The sequence below is a fragment of the Hipposideros armiger genome, unplaced genomic scaffold, assembly GCF_001890085.2.
Source record: "Hipposideros armiger isolate ML-2016 unplaced genomic scaffold, ASM189008v1 scaffold_1624, whole genome shotgun sequence".
Taxonomy (NCBI): Eukaryota; Metazoa; Chordata; class Mammalia; order Chiroptera; family Hipposideridae; genus Hipposideros; species Hipposideros armiger.
In genome coordinates this window covers 48349-56088 of record NW_017732974.1, presented here as the reverse complement: position 1 = coordinate 56088, position 7740 = coordinate 48349, and the positions used below count along the sequence as shown (strand labels likewise).

The following is a 7740-nucleotide window of genomic DNA, read 5'->3' as shown; positions in this document are numbered from 1 at the left end:
GTAGAGGGCAGTGTCACTGGCCCTCATATGTGGGATCCGAACCGGGGCCCTCTGGTGTCCCAAGCCAGCTCTTAACCAACGCGCCACTCAGCCAGCCCGATGGTTTCTTTTGTTGTGAAAAAACTTTTAAGTTTGATGTAGTCCCATATGTTTATTTTTTCTTTTACTTCCCAAGCCCGTGGGGATCTATCAGAAAAAATATTGCTCAGACATATTTTCTTCACCTTTTTTCTTTGTTTCTTCTCTAACATTTTCTCCATTGCCTCTTGGGCAAAATCCTAACAGGTGACATTGTGCCTCCATGTCAGTTATCACTTGGTTTTTATCACTTCTTCACCTGTCTGTTCCCAGATCTGCGATAATTATCCACAGGCCTGCCTTTGATCCCCCATAGAGGGCCCCCTGCTCACTCCGACGAAGCCCTGCCAACTCTGCCACCAACAGCCGGCCCAGGTGATGCCGGTTGGTGGGTTCCTGCTCCTGGGGTCTCCCAGCCATGCTAGTCTACAGTCAGAAAGCCCATGGTCTGCCATGCTCCCCTCCTCCATCTTGCAGATGGACTGCTGCCAGAGGAGCCTTAGATGGGTCATCCCATACGCTGTGACCATCTGGGCAAGGGGGACATTGCCACCTCGCCGGTCCAGAGTGAACAGCTTGGCGAAGCCCTTCCGTCTCTTCCAGGTGGTGCCTCGGGCTGTGTTCCTGATCTTGGTCTTGCGACCTTCTGTGTCTTCATGCCCATGCTGCCCCGTGAGTGGCAGTACATTACCTCTGCTGTATCCTTTTACAAGGGTAGCACCTGCCTGTGGTCTGGGGTGGGGAGGGGCCACAGCAGGTCTCCTCGGGCAGAGGGGCTCCTGTGCCTGCTGCCACTCTCCTCCTCTGTGCTCTGTCCTCCACACTGAGTCACCCACAGGTGTTGTCTCCCACTCCCCACTCCCCACCCTGAGCACTCCCATGTCACCAAGCCTGAACCACCCCCACACACCTGTTCTCTATGTGGCTCACTGGCTTGGGATCCTGGCTAAACTTGCAGACACTCACACAGCAGTGTCCACCCCTCACCTGCTTTTGGTGTAGGGAGACTGTGCCTGGCAGGGAGGAGACGGCCAGAGTTCTGGGGTAGGGGCAGGGAGCTGAGGGACTGGGGGAAGTAGAGACCTGGACCACCGCAGCTTTCCCAAGGATGTACGGGGTCGGTTCGTGTTGTCTAACAAAGAAAAGTGAGTTTAATAAGGAAGGACTTCAGCACGTACAGCTCACATTTGCTCAGCCTAGCCTCTGTCAGGTGTGTGCTGTGATTCCCTGTCCCCACCACAGACTCTCTAGGCTAGGCCTCACATAGCTTACTATGGGGGTTCGCATCTGAGGTCCTCCTGGGTGGCCGTGCTCTTGGCGCACCCAGGAGACGTATGCCTTTACATCTCAGCAGTGTACATGAGGGTGGCATGGGGTCTATGTCCCTTGTTCGATCCTCTTGTGACGTCAGCCCGTTTGCAGGTGGCGGCCAGGCTGGCAGCCCCTTGGTGGCAGCATGGACTGTGCTGTCTGAGTTTTCCCTGGCTGCTGCCCTAGCAAGTGCCACAGACTGGGAGGCTTAATCAAAGAAATATACTCTTTTAGTTCTGGGGCCAGAAGTCCTAGGTCAAAATGTCAAGGTGGGAGCAGGGCTGTGCTCCCTCTGAAGGCTCCAGGACAGGACCCGTTACAGGCGTCTCTCCCAGCTCTGTGGCTTCAGGTGTCCCTGGGCTTGTAGACGGCTGCCTCCTCTCTGTCCTGTACTCATTCCCCTGTGCATGTTTGTATCCTAATCTCTTCTTATAAGGACACCAGTCACATGGATCAGGACCCACTGAACTTCTCATCTGAAAAATAAGGTCACACTCTCAGGTCCTGAGGGTTAGGACTTCAGTGTCCTCTGGGAACCAGTTCAGCTCCTAACTGTGGGTGTTACTCATTTTCTGGGTTATAACCCATCATGTCCTTTCTCTTTGGTCCCGTGTCTTTGTCCAGGGGTTGTGTTGTCCAGGGGTTGTGCTGAGCAGCACAGTGACGAGGCCAGGCTCACCTCACTCCCTGCCCACACCTGCCCTGGCTGTCCACAGGGACTTAGTGCCCACTCTATGTTGCCCCTTTTGCTTATCCTAAGTGGTGAGCACAGTGTGGCTTCCCTGGCTGCCCAGGGCTCAGCTGCTTTTGGATACATTTTCCTTCCATTCTCCTGCCACTGGCCATGTCCCTGCCCTTGTCCCTCAGGCTTCTGCAGATGCATTTGGGCGCTATGTTCTGGCCACTGGTGGGGGGTGGCAGGGAGTGCCGGCATCATTGGGCACCTGCAGGGACCCTGGCCCACAGCTCTGTGGAAGGAAGGATCAGGTCCCTCAGTGGAAGCAAGGAAGGGACAGCAAAGGCAGCCCTCTGTGCAGGGTAGACGTCAACGTCCAGCATTGGCGACCCCTGAGTCAGTGCTTCTCCTGGCTGTCTGATCTGCACAGGGCATTGTGCCCAAGGCACTGGAATCTGATGGAACTTTATTAACCTGACATCCTGTGTTGTGGCCAGAGGCAAAGTGAACTCGGGCACATGGTGGAGAAGCTTCGAATGAGCGAGGACAGGGAAGCAGGGCTGTGAGTCCAGGGCTGGTCAGGCCCCAGGGCTTGACTATGGCTATGGAGTCCTGCTGTGGCCCCTGCCCCTCCTCTCCCTGCTGTAAGCAGGAGAGGTGAGCAGTGAGAAGAGTGTGTCCTGGGCTGGCCCCGCTGCTGTTCATTTACTACACACAGATTGTTGCTAAGGGACCTTCCAGCCTGTTCTCAGAACAGCTCCCAGGGAGTGTCAGGGCAGGCCAGGCGCCTCCTGATTTGTAGTGAAAGTGTAACCCCAAACCCCCTTTCTTTTTCTCTTTGTTAGGAACTTGACCCTGACACACTGCAGGTAGAATTAATTGCCTCTGACAGTGAAAGCAGGGCACTCGAGGGTGGCACCCACCCTGTGATCTTTCCATTCCAGAGGCTCAGGCCACCCTCAGTGAAGGTCACTGAGTGTGAATGGCCAGGTCTCTCTGGGCTACATGTGGCTGACTTTTGCTCAGCGATGTCATTCCTGTTGGTGACCTGCATGTCCAGGGTCGACGCAGACCAGGTTGAGTGCTGAGCTGCTGGCCAAGGTGTTTGGTCAGGCAAGTGGGTGGGCTCTCTTCCACACAGGGTGCCTGGTATACTCATGTTCTCGCTTTGGATAGCTTCATGTCCCAGAGGCTGTGGACAGCTTCTCCCACTGCGTCTGGGAGGGATGCCACCTTAGCATCTTGGCGCCCCCTCCCCTTGGAAGTCTCACCTCTTTGTTCTGGAGGGATGCATTCTGGGATGAGGCCTAACTGCTAGTCTGAGAAGGCTTGGGAAATTGGCTGCATAGAGCTCTCCAGGGCTGGCAAGGAAGGCCAAGGTCAGGTGCCTGCACCTCACTTTGAGGCTGAGGGTCTGAGTGCTGGCCATGCTGTCCCCTACACTCCCTGGTAGTTGTCTCGTGTGGGAGCCCAGTGTGTTTGTGTGTGTGTGGGGGGGAGGCAAAGGGCTTGAGTCACACACCTCAGGCTGAACCTCACCTGCTGCCCAGGGAAAGGCCCCATCTGACCACCCCGTCCCCCTCCTGTCTACTCACCCATTTCCCCAGATTGTCCTCCTGGCCACCCCACCTACCCTCCTATCACCACACCAACCTCCCAGCTGCCCCCTGGCCACCCTGACCTCTCCTTTCTATCCACTCCCTCTCCCAGCTGTCTCCCTGACCACCTAGCCCATCATTTTCTGACAAGAGTCATTCTACTCTAGGTCTGCCCAGGAAGGGGCTGCACCTAAGCCCCAGTGCTACTTCTCATTGTCCTGGGCTGTCACCACCTGTGTCCTGCCTGTTGAGCAGTATATACTCCTATTGCCCCAGTGACCACACAAACAATGCTGCGTGCATCTGACCTGAACTCAGGCTTCGGGGAGCAGGTACAGGGGGACCAGCATGCCAGGCCCATGTTAGTGACACCAGCCATGACCATGAGGCCTGGCCTGGCCACTGAGCACCTGTACTGCTGCCCTACACCCTGTCCAGGAGCCTGGCCTCATTTTGCTAAACAGCAGTGTTGTGCAGCAGGCCAGCCGTGTAGTGCTCATGGCTGGCGCTGGCTTCAGCTTGGGCTTTACCCCCACCCAGCCCTGTAGGTTCCCGAGGCCTTGGGAAGGGTCTGCACGTCACTTCATCTCCCACGTAGCACCAGAGGGATCTGGTCATTCCTGTCCCATGCAGAGAATCCCTAGGGCCTGACTAGTTGTCAGCCATCTCCCCTCCCCACGTTCCAGCCCCTCACCCAGGCTTTGCCTGACTCCGTTGGTTTTTGGCTCTAGCCCGCCCTACTCAGGGTCATCTCAGCTCCTCCCTCCCCCCAGCCCTGGATCCTGCAGCCTCCACGCCCACACTGGGCACCTATTGCTCTGAGTCTGCACCCTGTTGCTTCAGGCCACAAGGCGAGGGAGGGGTGAGCCGCCTTGGCCAGTAGCAGCCCCCACTCAGGCTCCTTGCACACTGTGGACATCTGTGACAGGCCTCATCCAAATAGGGTCCCAGTGCCCTGATGGCTCTACACTGAGGCTGACTTGCATTCAGGGTTCAGAGATGGGATGTGAGGCCTGGTTTCTTCCCTGAGGCTCTGGAAGGAGTGGGAGTTTGCAAGGGTCTGTGGGGTCCTGTGGGAAGATGGCCCACTCACCCCAAAGCTCATTGGCCAGGTATGTGAGTCCTCCCTCTCCTCTCCCTGCTTTTTTCTTTTTTCTTTAAGATAAGCTTTTTTCACAATGCCACCCAGGCTTTTGGAAGGTCCTTGCTGCCCCCACCCACCCAAGGACAAACTTCAGTGTGTGCCCAGGTGCCTACCTGTTTGCATAGGATGTTCCTGCTGCATTAGTGAGGCAAGTGGGAGCCACACCCTCGGGTGAATCATGATTTCCCTTTTGGGTCCCTGGCTTCAGGGAGAAAGTTTCCCTCCAACAGCCCCCAGTTTGTCTTTTTGGAGTCAAAAAAGACAATGAGACAGTCAAATGAGACAGCCTGTCCTGGATCCCTGCCACTAGCTGGGCCCTCAGCTCGTAGCCAGACACCAGGGCCCAGACACATGGCGCCATGCTGATCAGGCTGAGGGGTGAGTGGTTCCTTGACACATCACTAGCAGGTGACCAGTGGAATATTTGTTCTCCACTGCATTGTTCACACCATAACAATGCCAGTAGATCCGGCTGAAGCCAGCATCTGTCTTGAAATCTATAGAGCACCACAGCCTTCTTTTGACTGCTCCCACCAGGCACATGTCATTCAGAAACAGTACTGCTGCCTGTGTGATACCATCTGTGAGTGCCAGGGGTGGGGCCGGGTGACACTAATTGCCCCCACCCACTCGGGAAGGTCATTGCGATGTTGTGCCCCACAAAGGCAGGGGCTGGGCATGGAGGAGAAATGGCTGCCTGCGGCCTGCATATGTTTCATGCACTGGCTGGTGCTGTGACCTCAGACACAGTCCTCTCCACCATCTTATGGGCTGGAGAGCACTGTCTTCCATGGGGTTTCTCAGATGAGCCCCTGCCCCACCAGATCACAGGGCGGGTAGAACCCAGGGGTTTCTAGCAATTCTGGGGACCTCGGTGAGTGGCCTCAGAGGGAGGCCTGGATGTCATGGTGGGATCCGAGCCCAGCCTCCAAGCCTCAAACCCTGGCTCCATGTAGCAGCCATGGCTGAGCAAAGGCACACCACTGCTCTGGCACAGGTCCTCTCTGACTCTGAATTGGGCACTGTTGCCCTTTTGTGCCCTTACAGGCAGATGGGGCTCTGACCCCATTCCTCTCCTGCACAGGTTACTGACAGACTGCCCCTCCCCAATGTTTCCTTCCGGGAACATGAAAGCAAAACATTGTCATGTGTGCAACAAATGCGTGTCTGGCTTCGACCATCACTGCAAGTGGATGAACAACTGCTTGGGGGGCAATAATTACTGGTGAGAGGGAGGCAGAGGGGCCTCGTGGGTGAGAGCTGTGTCCCAGCCCCTAGTGCAGTTGCTCTCGATGTCCCTCTGCTGTCCTGGTCTGGTCCTGAGACATGTTTGGGTGAGACTGTCCCTGACCATGCCATATCAAGCCTTTCCTCACAAAGTATATTACTGGAGACCCCCATTAGGATTGGCGAGGAGCCAGCCCCTGTCAGTGGGGCATGGGCTGGGTTGATGAGTCCTTACTCCATTGGCCCTGGTCCCTCCGCCTTTTGCCCACCAACGCCCCGAGGCCCAAATGCAGAGGATGTAGACTGAGGAATGTGCCAGGAGAAAGTGTCCAGCCATGGATGGGAGGCGTTTTCTCTGCCAGGTCAGGGTGCCTGGTCTGTGGTTCACCAGGCTGTCAATCAGCTCTGCTGGCCATAAACAGCTGTGTGTCACCAGGAGAGACACAAGCACCTCCCTGGTAACCTGCCCTGCACTTGGAAAGGGGAGGCCTTTGCTGGCCGGTTGCATGGCCTGCCAGCTGTGGTCCAGGTGGAGGGTGGAGCGGGCTCCATGGCTCACCCCCCAGTCAGCAGCAAAGGCGCAAAGTTCCCTCCCAGCCACCAAGCGAGGGACACAGCATCGGAAATGCCCCAGCTGTGCCTTCCATGGAAAGAAGCTTCGCTGTTTTGAAAAGAAGGAAATCCAAAGGTCCTGTAATTAGAAAAATCCAATGAGAATTGCAAGGCTGGAAGGGACATGGGAGCCCTTGTCCTGCCTCTGCCTTACAGAAGAGGGTCCCCAAGAGGTCAGGTGGCAGAGCAGTCTTCATGCTGGAGCGGCCCCTCCCCTGCACACAGCTCCTCAGGGCTGGCATAACCACTGTTTTTCAAAGTCTTGCTGATGAAGGATGGGGAGCAGTATGGAAAATGAACAAAAGCAATTTAAGTTCTCTGGATAAGCAAGAAGGGGTCAATAGTGGAATATATGTCTCAATAGAAATTACTGTTTATACTCAAGAAGAAGAAATAACCTATTGAAGTTATCAGATGAAAAATTATGAGTGCTCCCCCTTCACCCCAGTATAAAAAAGGTCACTTGGGTTGGTGCAAAAGAGAATGGTTTGACACTGGATTCTGAAACGGAGTGAAATGCAGTAGAACCAAATGACTGCAAAGGAAGGGTCTCAGAAGAAACTGAAGACATTCAAAAGGGGGAAGCAAAACTCATTAGAACATAATAGTGTGGCAGTGGGCCCTAGACAAAGGCTTTCCCAGACCATGTGGTCACTAAGGATTTTGCGAGGGCTTCAGACAAAGACATTCCTGGACTGTATAGTCAGCAAGCCTTCCGCATTTAACATTTCCGAATTCCTACCTCACCTGGGAGCCAGTCAGGAACTGGCACAAGGCTGCATGTCCTAATAAAGAAGCTTAGCTGCTAACCCGGAAACCTCAGGGTATATAGCTCCGAGTCCCGCCCGGGTCAGGGCTCAGTCTCTGGATGTGAATCCGCTGAGCCGGTGCCGACATTAGTAAAAGTTGCTTCCCATGCCTTGGTGTCCTGTCTCTTTTCTGGGTTCCCCACAACATAATTGGGGACTCGCCCGGGAGACGGAGATGGTGATATTTTCACCTCCCTTGTCCCTGGAGCCCGGCTCTCCCGGACGAGAGGGGAAACGCACTCTACTTGGTGCCAGCAGACTTTTGTCCGTCAGTAGGGATGTCTC

The 7740-nt window shown here is 55.3% G+C and overlaps 1 pseudogene; it reads left to right on the top strand.

Annotated features, from left to right (window-relative positions):
* The first annotated feature begins 456 nt into the window (after positions 1–456).
* On the top strand, positions 457–7029 carry LOC109377920 (probable palmitoyltransferase ZDHHC11B; annotated as a pseudogene).
* The last annotated feature ends 711 nt before the right edge of the window (positions 7030–7740 follow it).